The sequence below is a fragment of the Pelmatolapia mariae genome, linkage group LG22 (assembly GCF_036321145.2).
Source record: "Pelmatolapia mariae isolate MD_Pm_ZW linkage group LG22, Pm_UMD_F_2, whole genome shotgun sequence".
In the NCBI taxonomy this organism is placed as follows: domain Eukaryota; kingdom Metazoa; phylum Chordata; class Actinopteri; order Cichliformes; family Cichlidae; genus Pelmatolapia; species Pelmatolapia mariae.
Genome location: NC_086245.2, coordinates 5,379,789 through 5,393,370, shown reverse-complemented (window position 1 = coordinate 5,393,370; position 13,582 = coordinate 5,379,789). Strand labels below are relative to the sequence as shown.

Sequence of the window (13,582 nt, the reverse complement as noted above, 5' to 3'; positions counted from 1 at the left end):
TTCCTTGGCTGTGTGTCTGGATTCATTGTCCTGTTGAAATTACCGTGTTTCATCTTGTTAAAAACCCCAACTGTTTGGTCTTCGGGCTGAAGGAAGAACAACACTCTGTGTTTAAATGCTCAAACAACAATCACTTTAGTCAATACAATTCTCTTTATTCCAGATGGCTTTTGTTTTTGATTTTGTTTTTTTTTTATCAAGAATATACATTTTTTTCTGTCATCCTTCCTTCAATTATATGAAGCATGAGATATATAAACAGCTCATGCTATGATGTTCCCACCTAAAAACTGATATGGTGTTTTGGGGTGTGCAGTGCCTTTTGACCCCCAACATTGTGTGTATTATGGCACCCAAACAGTTTAATTTTGGTTTAATTTGACTTGACTATTCTCCCAGTATTTCACAGGCTTCTCCAAATGTTTAAGCTTGCTTCAGCCATTTTTTCTTCAGCCATGGTGTCTTGCATGGTGAGCGTGCATAAAGGAAAACAATTGAGTGTATTACCTATTGTTTTCTTCGAAGCAATTGTACCTGCTGATTCCAGGTCTTTTGTAGCTCTCTACAAGTGGTCCTCTGCTCTTGGATAGCTCTTGTTGTTATGGCCCCAACAATGCTCACAGGAACCTTCAGTAGATTAGAAATTCTTCTGTAACTAATTTCATCAGTGTGTTTTGGAGCAATAAGAGAACTCACTGGCTGTATCCCCATCCCCCGGGGAATGAGGTCTATGTGGGCCGCGTCCTCGAAGACCTTGAAGGCTGGAAGTGTGAGGCTTGTGAAATCGGACGGTCTAGCCTCCGTCGCACTGCCCAGATGGCCTAGAAACATTTTAGAAAGGGTTTTTGTTCACATTTTAGTTTGTATATGAGCTTTGTTTGATTTGTTGAGTATCTGAGGCTGAGACAACATGATTGTTGGGCTTCATTTCTGTACTGAACAGTCATTTTAATATTAGTTACTAAACAAGAATTAGCTTATGTTGTTCATGAGACTAAAGTCATCTCACTTTGATAATGTAACTATAACATGGCCAATATTCAAGTTATAATATTAATCATTATTAGTTATTACAGCAGTGAGTTTGAATTCTGTGTCAAATACTGAGCTTCAGTAAAGATTCAAGTTGAGGTTATTTATATTTCTTATCACCTTAAATCTTCACTCAAAGACAAGTATCTTTGACAGTGAATATATAGATGTATCATATATAACAGACAAATATTGTTCTTTTAATATGTTGGCATTACTAAATTTGGCTCAATGCTTACATATATATGTAAAAAGAAAATCTACGAGCTGTGAAAACTGTTGCTGATAGAATGAAGAGTAGACTGATATATTAAATATTCCTTTATTGGGTGAGAAAATCAGACCATGTCATAACTGCTTTAAGTCATACAGAATAGATATCAGAGCCTTAAACAGGCTGACTTCTGCTAAATGGGTCAAACTGGGCAGAAAGTATACAAACACATAACATCCTTATAAAATATGATGTAACACTATAGATCAACTTAGCTCAGAATATATAAAGCATATAAACAATTGCAGCTATATGATGCAACAAACACAGCAGTACTACTAATCCAAAATACTCAAAGCTTCATAGAACTGAAATAAACATTTATTTTCAGCTCCATTCTGCTGCTGATACATACTTTAGGTTTCTGAACATTAAACTTGTTTCTGCCTTTCATAGTGTGTAACTTGAAGGCCCTGAGTACTTTCTCCCACACTGAAAACACTGGAATGATAAAATTATTTGAACATTGCCTAATAAGACTGATTCAGGACAGACAATTAGTTATGTTAAACTTTTCTAGCAGTCCTTCACAAACAGGGAACAGTCTGTCTATTCTCTCCATCTGTCAGCTGCTGCTGGCTCTTCCTCCTCCTCTTCCTCACACACTGCTGAGTTTGTCCTGGTGGATCATCAGTGGTGCAAAGCCTCACAGATGATGTGCAGCAGTGGGTCCCTCAGTCTGTCCTCACTCTGGACACTTGCAGTTGTCACACATGGAAATCAAATGTGTGATAAGCTGCAGGATTCAAACACAAGTGGAACTTATAAATACATGTTCATACTTTTATTCCACAATCAGAGAGAAAGAAAAAGAGAGAGAGTGCAGGACAGACAGACAGGTGACAGTCTCAGGTGTATACACTGCTACAAAACAGCACAAGAGAAGGAGGATTTAGTGTTTGTGTTATTACGAGTGCTAAACAAGAAGAGTTCCCAGATGGTACAGTGGACACATGTGTGACTCCTGTGATTAAAGCATCTTTCTTTCAGCTTAACGAGTGAACCGTCAGCTTGTTCAAACACACGTTAAAGTCCGTTTGGCTCGACACCACCGAACAGAGGCAGTGGGACTAACATTGTGTTCTGGACCTTTGTGGCAACATATTTGAATTCTCGAGACTGAATCCATAGACCACATAAACAAACACAGCAGCCTACACTACACATTGATTTTTAAAATGTATTTTTAAAGCATTCTGTGAAAAGAGCTTGTTGCGGGGTGTGGTTGGTGGCTCGGCTGGAGTGCAGGAGTGGAGTGGCAGGTTCAGGGTGTGGTGTCAGGGATGCTGGTTTGTCACAGCCAGCGAGCATCTTCTAATCATGCCTTCCCTTTTTCAGTAGCAGCCAGGCCAGAGAGAGGAAGCTGCTGCTGGAGAAGAGCACCAGAGCCAGAGCAGTGTGAACTGGAAAGTGCCACGAGTCACAAACTGATTGTGTCAAAATTAAAGGAAAAAACTCAAAACACAGTCACAGTCAGGTCCTTTTGGGAGGTCTTCTCATTATTTAGAATTTTCAGCTTGTAAACAGAGATGACTGAAGCTGCCAAACTCTGGAACAGTCTTACTGAGGTCAGAGTGTCTCCATCATTAGTGTTTCATAAATCTGTTTTTATAAGCCATTTTTTTTCATTTGTTATGGTTTTGTGTCATTGATTTGTTGTAATTTGTTGCTCCGTGAAGCACTTTGCAAGTAAGAGCTGGGTGAATTACATTTTAAATAAGGAAAATTGAAGAAAGTATTTGTATATTTCATGTTCTAAACTTTAGCTCGTATTAAGAAAATTGAAAATTGTGTTCACCTTTATGAAAAAGACTGAAATGTTTTTATTGTTTATTGTTGCCTTTAATGCTATTTGAGCTAAAGTATCTGCTGATATATGCACACTGATCAAACCTGCTGTTTTTGTTTTTTTACGACTTTTTTGACGATAAAAGGAATATTTAACAGCTGAATGTTTTTTTCTTAATTTCTCTGTACAAATATTAACATAAACGCACATATTTGCCACATATTTACAGTCATTTATCAAATAATCATTTTCAATTATTCTAAAGTACATATTTGGAAAAATAATAGCAATATTTAATTAAGGTCTTTAGATAACTTAAGGGCTTGTTGGTAATGTTCCTTTAAACAGAATATTTTAACTTTTGAAGAAATCAGAAAGGAATACAAGAAAATTAAGACTGAAAATGTTCATAAAACAATTGATGCTGACTCTGATGACCTGTTGATTTCCATTCTGAATTCTGCAGCTCATCTGTTATTAAGTTCTGCATCCACTCCATTGGGTTCAGAATACAACTTGCTGGAGAGCAGCTCAAAGTCCTTGAGTCATTGTCATTTGTCAATTGAATATTCTCTTCAAGTATTTTACAGATATGTTGACAACAGATGTTATCATAAAAACAACAAAGTACAGCGGTGCATTTATATAACTTACTTTTTTTGCAGAAAACTTTCTCAATTAAATGAAATCTTTAAAATGATTTGATTGTGTTCTGCTCCAGCCTGTGAGATTAAAAGGACTCAGTGAATTCATTCATGCTTGAAAGGCAGCCAGACATTCCTGAATCCTGCCCCTCTGCATTTCAGCTACTGTGAACTCCTGGAGTGACTTTTTAGTGTCAGGAGCTACAGTCACATACAATTAATTTTGTTTGTTGAAATCCTCTTCGTGGTCAAAGTGGTGCATATTAGGCCAGTCGAATCAAATTCAGTACTTTTTTTTTCCAAATCAGTTGAATTTTATTTATTTAGTGCCAATAAAAAAACAATAGCCATCTCAAGGCATTTTATATTTTAAGGCAAAGACCCTACAACAATACAGAGAAAACAAAAAAATAATCATATGATCCCCTCTGAGCAAGCACTTTGGCAAAGGACAAACTGTTATGACCAGTTCAGGGTGAGAGGAGCAAGACCGGACAAAAGACACAATGTGGAAGAGACAGAGATTAAGTTAGGCTTTTGAAATTAATCAGACAGACGGAAACAGGGCAAATCTGATTTGACACATATCTTTCTTTATGGACCTTTTTCATTCTAATGGGAGCATAGTTAAAGAAAAAAGATCATAATGTTCAATAAGAGTTAAAACTGTCATCTCACCATACATTTCTGAAAGGTTTTTATGGACAACATGTCACGGTTTGCCAGGGCAAGCCGTGGGGATGTTGGAGAAAGGACCCAAACGCTGGACTTAGTGGAATGAGCAGTGCGTTTATTTACAGTGAGGTAAATGTACACCACACAATAAATCTCCAGAGTGCTCCCTCGACTCCCGTGATGTTTCCTCTTCCCAAGTGCTGGTATTCTGTGCTCTCTGCTCCTGTGCCTACGCACACCCCGTGCGTCCTGCAGTCCTGTGTTCCGCTCTCCTCATGGAGTCTAACTCAACGATCCTTCGCCGGAGGAAGCTCCATCGTTCTGTTAAGTAGCTCCCCCGACGAGCCTGATCAGTCGCAGGTGTGTGAGCACCTAGGCGTGACCAGCAGCTGGCAGGGCCACACCCACCAGGCCTGGGAGCGTCACTGCTGCACTCACATACACACACCCACAAGCATGGAACACAAGAACAGCACAGTGCAGCAAACATACATCCAAAACTATAATAATAATAACAATAATAATAACAATGAAGGTCCACACCTTCATTGTGTGGACCTTGTGTCACGGACCCCGGAACCGGGTCCGTGACACAACATGTCTAAAGGGAGGGAAGGACAATTTTCTCATAGACATCTAATTTCTAGACAAGAGTATTCTAGGCTCACATATAGTACTTGTACCCAATGATCCCTAATTGAGCAGAGATAATGTCTGTGAAGGTTCTCAGTCATCCAGGTCATTGTAGTCTAAGGAGCTTGGAAAGAAAAGAGTCTGGACTTCTTTAAGTTGCTCGAAGACGTTTCACCTCTCATCCAAGAAGCTTCTTCAGATCTAAGGTCAAATGGTCCCAGATTTAAACCCAGTGGGAGTATCCCCCCAAAGAGGGACAAAGGGACTCTCCACCATTTGACCTTAGAACTGAAGAAGCTTCTCGGATGAGAGGTGAAACGTCTTCGAGCAACTTAAAGAAGTCCAGACGCTTTTCTTTCTAAGGAGCTTCTTTCCAAGCTCCTTAGACGAGCAGAGATAATATTATTACGAGGAAATCAGTCATATATATGTGTGTGTGGTGTGTGTTTGTCATTATTCCATTAAGAAAATAAACAATTGATTTTACAGTTTTCATTTATATTTTCTATTTTATTTTTCTCTATTGCATATTCTGTAAACATTTTATTATGTGCATATAATCTGTTTCTCATTAAAATTTAATGAAAAACAGATTTTAAGAATTCAAAACAGTTGTAACTGTTTTTAATGTTTTGAATTCTTAAAATACATTTTAATCAGCGATAATCTTTCCTGCATCCTTAGAAAAAACTTCTGTCCCAAACCAATGATCAATAACCTAAGCAAACAATAAAATATTAAAATGCCAAGTCAAAAATATGAACATTAAAATGATCCATTGTGATGAAGACAGGAAGTAGCTCACAGTAGAACTAAAACATGAGTAACAGATGACAAACCTTTATGAAATTTAACACTGATGATGTCTAATTGAAGTTGGAGAACTACCTGGATTATTCAGAAATTTCAATTTTCCTTATGTCATCAGTCAAAAATCATTTCTCACAGATCCAGGTCTTAGGTACAGAAGATTGTGATCGTGTCCATTTTCCCTTAATTTCACAGCATACTGCAGAAGAACCATGAGCAGGATCCTGCTGGCCTAGCACCCAAAACCTGTTGGATAAAAAATATATTATATTAAACTAGACTTTTAAACTAGACATTTTCCAGATTTCTGTCGCAATTGACCTGCTTTAGACTTTTCTCTGATATATCATCGTGTACATTAACAGTTTTCAAGTTTTTTTTTTTTATTAATATTAAATCTTCATGCTCTAAAATCTTAGAATAAAAAGAAGGCAGAGCTGACTCTCTGCTCTTTGAAAATATTTTCTCAGCTGTTTACAGACATCAGTTTTAAATGTGGGTCATATATTCGGTTGCTGATGTAATGTATTACTATTCTGTCTTCCAACACATGGTGGTATTAAATAATAACTTTTTGGTTTTGGTTTTAATTTAAAGGAAAATGTCTCACGTCTCTGTCAGCAGGGATCCATCCACCCATTCCCATTCATGTTCTCCAGTTTTACTTTTGTAACTGGCTGTCAGACCAATCCAGGAGTCTCCTTTCATATTCAGTTCAATAAATTCCTAATTGAAAACAGACATAAATATTTCGGCCAGTCATAATTCAGTACTTCTGTTGTAGTAATATCATGTTGTGAATTTGTCTGAAAGAAAAACTAAATGAGATGAAACATTTCAGTTCACTTCTCTTGTCCTTTATAGAATAGATAGATCAATAGACAGTAGATGGACAGATGGTCAAAAACACAGAACCTCTGGCAGTTGCATCAAACAAACACACCCACCTGTTCCTCTTTGTTGTTTATGATCACCAGATTGGCTCCTCTGGACTCACAGTCTTCCTTGCTCTTAGACCAAATTTTCCTCTCGGTGGATTTAAAGTAACAGCTCATTCCAAATTTGGCCCAATCGACAGGACATTTCACTTAAAGTCAGACACATGATACAAAAACAGATTTTACATTTTTATCCTTCTATTGCTTGTGTGTGTTGTGACATGTGCAGGCTTGTAAACACGAAGACTTGGTGAATCTTAATGACAGTATTAAGTGAAAAAAACACCAGACTGTAAAAGTGCTCTTGTCTCAATAGAGCTTCTATGAGGACAAAAAAGCCACAGCACTCTCTGTAGACAAAGAGAAGTTCATAGAAGCTCAGAAAAATTATGAAAGCTTGTCATTCCTTTGGTCTGGAAAATACACATTTTGCCAATGTTTTGAGGCTGGGGTTCTGACATACTGTTGGACTTCAAACTCTGGTTGCACACATGAGTCTATTTATTAAATTGTTGTTCCTCAGCTATTCCATCCCCAGGTCCTAAGCTTAGTAAGAGTTAACAAAAGCACAGACACTTAAGTAGAAATACAAACACTACTGTTAACAAATACTCCAGTAAAAGTTGAATTACTGATTTAACTTCTTTACTCAAGTAAAAGTAAAAAAGTACAGGCTTTGAAATGTATTCAAACTGAGAAAGTAAAAAGTAGCTCTTTAGAGGACATTTCTATTTTTGTGCAAAGCTAACTGAACCTTGTGTTATGTTAACATAATGATAAAGTAATATCAATAGATAAGAATACAAACTTCAGTCTAATTTTTTAAAATTCTAATTATACTCAGCTTGAATCAGAAGAAAAAGAAAGAAAATTAAAAGGATTGCCTCTCAACAGGAAAATGTGTACAATCAGGGATTAAAGGGGATTCACAAGTTTGAGGATCCCTAAAACTGGTTGTAATGGCTCAGTGTGTGTACAAGCTGCTCTTTATGGATGTACACAACCAGATTTAACCAGATGTCAGCAGATGTTTCATGAGTTGTCCTGGCTGATTTCCATCCTCTACAATGACAGTACACTATTTATGCTTTTTTATAGTTAGTATAAAGTTGGTATGAAGGTGGAATTTAGTCAGTTGATCTCAGCATCATCACCTGAAATTCATATGGACTCTCTGCTACACTCGATGTAACCTGACTCTGACCATGAAACCACTGCCACTGTGCACCAGTCACACACTGTTCTTTAAGTTAAATCCATCACAGTACAGACAACTAGCCTGTTTAAAAATGCCAGAGTGTTTCTTTAAATAACACAGTTAGTCTACCTCAGTTTGTTTTGCAGCATGTTTTACAATATGAAAAAAAACATGGTGTTAATGATGAAATCAAATGTTAAAATGATATTTAGGTGTGCAATGTGAAATTTGAATCTAGTAACCTCAGGGTTGGCAGTGGCAACACTGATCAGTCACACTGATTTGTCACAGTACTGTGTCTGAAACCCAGTATTTGTGCTTCAGACTCTGGAATTATGTTCTTTTATTATTATCACCCTTGTCTCCAGGAGTGGTTTTTGATATTGGCGACATGGGCGGTTGCCCAGGGCCGCATCGTGGTGGGGGCAGCATCATGGCTGAGTCCAAATAAAGAAGTTGCTCGCACCCATGCTGCCCCGACATCATGTCAGCGCATTTTGGGGATTGCATGGGCACCGATCTGTTTTCTATTGCCCATTTGCGGGGAGTAAACGCGCCTTTACAAAAACAAAATAAAAACAAACCAACAAATTAGGGCCGTCAACGTTAACGCTGTCATCACGATTAACGCAATTAAAACTTTTAACGTAATTAATCCATTTGGAGTGCAGAATTACTCAAAATCCCTGAAATGTCTCTGTCAACGCATTTGTTGTTTGTCCATTCTGTGCTCCAAATGGGTTGATTGTGTTAAGAAATATTTAGTCGCGTTAATCATGAATACGGTGTTAGCGCGTTAACGTTGACAGCCTACAACAAACACAAAAACTGAAGACATTATGATATAGACTTATAATAATTTTGGACCGATGTGTTTTCTAAATTCTTTCACACACATATAAGAGAAAAGTGAGAGCGAGCTGTGCTGAAGTCTTACAACACAACCTGTCGAAAGGGGAGTGGGCATGCTGTTTCCAAATAGTGCACATTTCATTCATAATGTTGTTAATCCAAGACCATTATATATTCATTGTTTCTCCTCGGTTGTGTAAAATCCTAGAAAAAATAATTCAATATACAAGGTGTAGGTCTATTAGTCTGTTAGTTTATGTTGTGGGGTTGGGTGTTGATACTGGAGTGCAAAATTACTGATGGAAGATGGACAAGAAAAGGTCAAATCCATCAGGTCTTCAGTTTAGAAAAGAAGAGGAAAGAAGAGGAGAAACGGGCAAAAGATGCATGTAAGCAGATTTGGATGCCGGCAGGTATTATGTATCCTGAAACTAGGGCCAGGACTCTGCAGTCTATTTACACCTACAGGCCAGTGGACACTCTTTCAAGGATGAGGATGTACACATCCTGGACAGGGAGGAACGCTGGTTTGAGCGCGGAGTCAAGGAGGCCATTTACATGAAAAGGGAAAGACCATCTCTGAATTGAGGAGGGGGCGTAAGGGTACATCTGTCACCATCTTACAGTTTTGTGATTGCAGCCATTCTCCAACTCTCTGTGAATGGTACTCATGGCCACTGATGAGTGGTCTTTGATCAATGAGCTTTGATCAGTTGTTGTTGATCAATGGTCATGAGAATTTGCATATTAATGATCAAGGAACTGACCTGCCAGCCCTTTGTTCCTTCAGTGGTGCTAGTTTCAGTCATTATGTAAATGTAGTGTTTATAATGTTGGGGAAACCTGCAGCTGAGACTGAAGAAGTCACTTGGATGAGGGGGTGGAGTGGGGGGTCGCCCAGGGACCAGGACCGCCCCTGCTTGTCTCTGTGTTCGTTCATCTCCTGTTTCTCCCCAGTCAGGTCTGCATCTCCATGCCAGTCTCCTGTTTCCTGTTTTAATTTGATATTTCCTTGTCCTGTGTTCAGTTGCTTCCTCCTGGTCTCGTCATGTCAGATTAGTCCCAGCTGTGTTTCCCTCCTGTTTCCCATTCCCTCTTTGCTCACTTGTGTATTTAAGCCCTGTGTTTTATGTATATGTTGTTGCGTACATGCTTTGCTGTGAGTTTCCTCTGTGCACCTAGTAATCCACAGTTTAGTTCCTTATTTTCCTAGTTCTTTAGTTCTTGTTTTGTTTTTCTTTTTGGTTAAGTTTCTTATTTCGAATTTCTTGTTTTTGATTTTGTTTTCTGTATAGATGTATTATTATGTCCAGCAGAAAAGCTACCATTTTCTGTTAACTTCCTGTGTTTTAGTCCTGCATTTTGGTCCTACATGCTGCCTGCCACACAGCATAGCCATGACATGATTAGTGTGCTGGCAGCTGAGTGGTTGATTTTACAGAGAAAGAGTACACTATATTACAAAAATATGAAGTGATTGCACAAAAAATACAACATGCAAGTAACACAGCTCCTGTAAATAATTCAGTAATGTGAAAAGAAAATCACCATATGTATGAATATTTTGGTCAATAAAACTTGAACTGGGCTGTTGTAAGCTGCAGAGACACATATAAGACTGTAGTCTGGCTTCCTGGTTCCAACTCTGTACAGTCATATTTTTTTTGGGGGGGGAGGGGTGTGTGTGTTAAAAGATTTCTAGAAATGAGAGCTGGTCCATCAAATGTTGGATGGATACCATTTCACCTAATCACAGGTTTTCAACAGAAAGTTGTCCAATTGTTTACAAAGCCCACATAATTTTCTGGACACTCCTCAGACTGCTTGTCATTTAAGGAAGACTAAGAAAAACTGTGAAGAAGGGGGGGGGGAAAGAACTAAAGTACTAAAGTGCTCCATAGTATAGTGGTTTACATCTTCACCTAATAAGCAAAAGATCCCCCGTTCAGTTCTTGGAAGAGACACAAATCCTTTTGGGGTTGTGTCGGGAAGGGCATTTTGTATAAAACAAAACAAATTAACAGTTGCTCCCCATCTGTTTGAGTTTTCAACTGCAACACATCACACTACAACGGTCTTTTTTTAATACACTATACTGCCAAAAGTAGTCAATTGTCTTCCTTCAGATGGATATGAACTTGAATGATATCCCATTCTTAATCTACAGGGTCTAGTATGATTTTGGCCCACCCTTTGCAGCTACAACAGCTCGAGGTTTGTTTGTTGTTGTTTTTTTGGCACACAGTGTCCACTCTTAATAACCCCGTTCTTTTAGGTTGAGGTCGGGACTCTGTGCAGGCCAGTCAAATTCTTCCACACAAAAGTTGCTCATCCATGTTTTTAGAGACTTTGCTCTGTGCACTTTGGGTGCTGTCGTCTTTTAACAAGAATGGATACCCCTAAGCTGTTCCAACAAAGTTGGTAGCATAAAATTGTCTAAAATATCTTTTGCATTGTGCTTAGTAATGTAATGCTTGGATCCAGGTTCTCGGCCATAGAAAACCATTCCATAAAGCTCTGTTCTTGAGCTAATCTTAAGGAAACATGAAGTTTGAAAGTCTGTATTGATTACCTCTCCAGAAAGTTGGTGACCTCTGCGCACTATGTGCCTCAGCATCTACTGTCCCTGCTCTGTGATTTTATGTGGTCTACCTCTTCAAGGCTGAGTTTGTCATTCCTACTCACTTACACTTTGTTATAATCCCACTAACAGCTGACTGGAATATTAAGTAGCAAGGAAATTTCAAATGGACTTGTTGAACATGGTACCACGATGGAATTCACTGAGCTTCTGAAAGTGACCCATTCTCTCAAAACTGTTTGTAGAAGCAGTCTGCATGCCTAGGTGTTTGATTTTATACACCTGTGGCTATGAAAGTGATTGGAACACCTGGATTCAGTGAACACTTTTGGTAATAGTATATTACAACTGATATACATTCACTTCCATGACCTAAGAGGGAAATATTTAATAAAACAAGTATAAAATACAATTCTGAGTACTGCTATATTTGCACATGAGGCACAACTTTCTTACCTAAAAGTTGGGCTTGCAGTTGGCTGCAATTGTTGCTCAGTTTGTTGTATTTGTTCTTCAGCTGCTCTTTTTCCAAAGTGACTGAAATATCTGCTTAGAAATAAAACAAAGCAAAAACTAAAAACATCTACATATTCTACTTTATAAATACAGCCATATTTTTATTGTAAAAATCAGCATCACACTTTATTTTCCAAACTAATTTTGTTATTCACTGTTACCGCTCTCCTTTAACCTGCATGTGTATGTAAGTGACAAAGAGCATTGATTAGCATATGACTAATAACAAACATGGACAGGTCTATTAACAGCAGATTAGAATATTTAACATAGAGGATTAAACTATAACTTTAGAAAATATGGACAGATTAAACAGATGAAAAAAACAGCTGCCACAAACGGACCATCTGCATCTCAAAAGGAAAAGTATAGTATGTGTAGTATTAAGAAGAGATGTATGAATGATAATGGTGAGTTAGAAGATATATCAGTTTCACAGATTTGATTTTCATGAATCACTAATCACAGGATGAACTGACTATAACTACAATTGCATTTCCATTTAAATAACAGTCTGATGTTGTTTGATGTTGCTAGTTTTAGCCTTATTCCTTCAGCTGCAGTTCCAATCTGAGGCTAAATGCTTTGAGAGCAAGCAAAGAGCAAACATTTAGAATATATCTAAGACCTACAGATCCTCCTATTAACAGCACACCAGTGCTTGTAGATGTTGATCAGGCATGGTCACGATATTTCCCAGTGAACTGATTGGTCAGTAAGCAGTTGCATAGTATATAATGATCTCAAATCACAAACAAACCCAGTGGTACCACAGTAAGAAGTGATCTACCTTTGTAAGATCTAAAGCTTAAGACTAAACTTGAAGTTATATCATTAAGCCCAAATAATGCTTTATGGTACAGGTCTCAGCAGTCAGATGAGGAAGATGGTTAGCTTAGCATTCTTTAGTGGGCTTACAACAATAGAATGACTGTAAAACAATGTTTATGATGATATATAAAGAGAAGATACGCCTACTCTGGTTACATTGTCAATTAAAGAAGAAGAAAAAACCTCAGTAGTGGTCATATTGCAGAAGCAGTGCAACACACATGGCGAAACACTGTAGGGTGGTTGCTTTAAATGGAAATATGAAGTCAGAAGAGGAAGTAAACAATAGCAGACTTGCAGCATCAAATAATGTTGCTTAAAAATATCTAATGTGGAAATAATACTGCTGCCTTTATTGGAATAAAATTCCTCACAGCGTGTCGAAATTCCAGCGAGAATCAGAAGATACAGCACTCCCAGGCACACTTTAAAAGCTCTGAAACAGCGTCTTTTCTTCTGTGTTTGTCCATCTATAAAGAAACCATTAATGAAGCAGCATCGACAGACTTTAAACATCATTTTTTCTTTAAATTGAATTAACCTGTTATGACAAATTTACCATAAGGTGACCATATGGTTATAGTCATAGGAACTAAAACAAGATGATGATGTGTTCTTCTAGTCAAACGAAAGTCAAAAAATACAAACACACGAATCCTGAAGATTAGTTTTTACGTACTGCCTTGTGGTAAGTTAACTTCCTGGTACTGCGTCTTCACCTCACTTTTCTCTTTCTCTCCATTTTCATTGGCCCCACTGCTGTATTTCACTCTAAAATGTGGGGCAGTTTCCAGTTCTGAAGACATGCT

General features: G+C 37.9%; 1 long non-coding RNA gene across 1 annotated transcript; it reads right to left on the bottom strand.

Moving 5' to 3' along the window:
- Positions 1-6,851: 6,851 nt before the first annotated feature.
- LOC135933512 (uncharacterized) lies at positions 6,852-13,232 on the bottom strand. The gene is made up of 3 exons (XR_010573780.1): positions 13,148-13,232; positions 11,883-11,972; positions 6,852-6,944 (listed from the first exon to the last, which is right to left on the bottom strand). It is a non-coding gene; the product is annotated as an uncharacterized LOC135933512 (long non-coding RNA).
- Positions 13,233-13,582: the final 350 nt, after the last annotated feature.